Here is a 1801-nt window from a genome sequence, read left to right on the forward strand (position 1 = left end):
CGTGGGTACTTCAACACTATGACCAATATGTTGTCTATTCATATGCATTTGTGAACATATCATAGTTTTCGAACCGTAATCAGACTCGAACTACATAAACAGCAGGCGTCATACACCTTCGGACACATATGTAGTGTTCGTGTTAAAGAGTATCGTTTTCTTTGGCGTGCAAGGTCGTTGCTTCATAACCCTGCAGTTTGTCACCAAACTTGCGGCGAGAATGTATGTCACGTGTAGCAAAAGTATTTCTTTTTTCACACGACTAATAGGTCTGAAACCGCACAGCTCTAACTTTATAGCGTGTTTAAGTGCACAACCGTGTAGTCCTTGGTATGGACACCAGACATTGGAACAGTACTTCACAAATGTTAGCGCAAGTGATTTACACGAAATGCTTCAAACTCTGTCCATCTGGATCTCCATCATGCATAAACCACATGTCTCTTTTTAACCGTCTATTACACCACCACAACACTCATTACTACTATACACCAATAAGGAGTGCTAATTGATATGTCTACGTAAGCAGAAGAAACTAACGATCAGCCCATTACAAACAGTATTGTAAGGTGCTTAAAAATGTTATTAGGAAGGCAAAAAGTATGTGGTATGCAGATAGAATAGCTAAGTCTCAGGATAAAATTAAAACCATATGGTCAGTCGTAAAGGAAGTGGCTGGTCTGCAGAGACAGGTCGAGGATATAGAATGAGTCCGTAGTGGGAATGTCCATGTTACTGATAAGTTGCATATATGTACTGTATTTAATAATCACTTTCTGAATATAGCAGGTGAACTAACTAGAAACCTAGTCCCAACAGGGAATCATATAGCGCTCTTAGAAAAAAGTGTTCCGAGACTGTTACCTGAAATGCTCCTCCATGATACTGACAAGAGGAAGATTGAGTTAATAATTAAATCACTAAAGACCAAGAACTCTCATGGATATGACGGGGTATCTAGCAGAATACTGAAGTATTGTTCTATGTATGTTATCCCAGTACTTAGCCATATCTGTAACTTTTCCTTTAGGAGTGGTCGGTTTCCTGACCGATTAAAGTACTCGGTAGTGAAGCCACTTTATAAAAAGGGAGACATTGATAATGTTGACAATTTTAGACCTATTTCTATGCCATCGGTGTTTGCTAAAGTTATCGAGAAGGTTGTATATACAAGGTTACTGGAGCATTTAAATTCACATAATTTGCTGTCAAATGTTCAGTTTGGTTTTAGAAATGGTTTATCAACTGAAAATGCTATATTCTCTTTTCTCTGTGAGGTTTTGGACGGATTAAATAAAAGGTTGCGAACGCTAGGTGTTTTCTTTGATTTAACGAAGGCTTTTGACTGTGTTGACCACAAAATATTACTACAGAAGTTGGACCATTATGGAGTAAGGAGAGTAGCTTACAATTGGTTCGCCTCTTACTTTAAGAACAGAAAGCAGAAGGTAATTCTCCGCAATATTAAGAGTGGTAGTGATGTTCAGTCCCAATGGGGCACTGTTAAGTGGGGCGTTCCCCAAGGTTCGGTGCTGGGGCCACTGCTGTTTCTTATTTATATAAATGATATGCCTTCTAGTGTTACAGGTGATTCAAAAATATTTCTGTTTGCTGATGACACCAGCTTGATAGTGAAGGATCTTGTGTGTAATATTGAAACAGTATCAAATAATGTAGTTCATGAAATAAGTTCGTGGCTTGTGGAAAATAATTTGATGCTAAATCACAGTAAGACTCAGTTTTTACAGTTTCTAACTCACAATTCAACAAGAACCGATATTTTGATCAGACAGAATGGGCA

Source organism: Schistocerca nitens, chromosome 2, assembly GCF_023898315.1.
Source record: "Schistocerca nitens isolate TAMUIC-IGC-003100 chromosome 2, iqSchNite1.1, whole genome shotgun sequence".
In the NCBI taxonomy this organism is placed as follows: Eukaryota; Metazoa; Arthropoda; class Insecta; order Orthoptera; family Acrididae; genus Schistocerca; species Schistocerca nitens.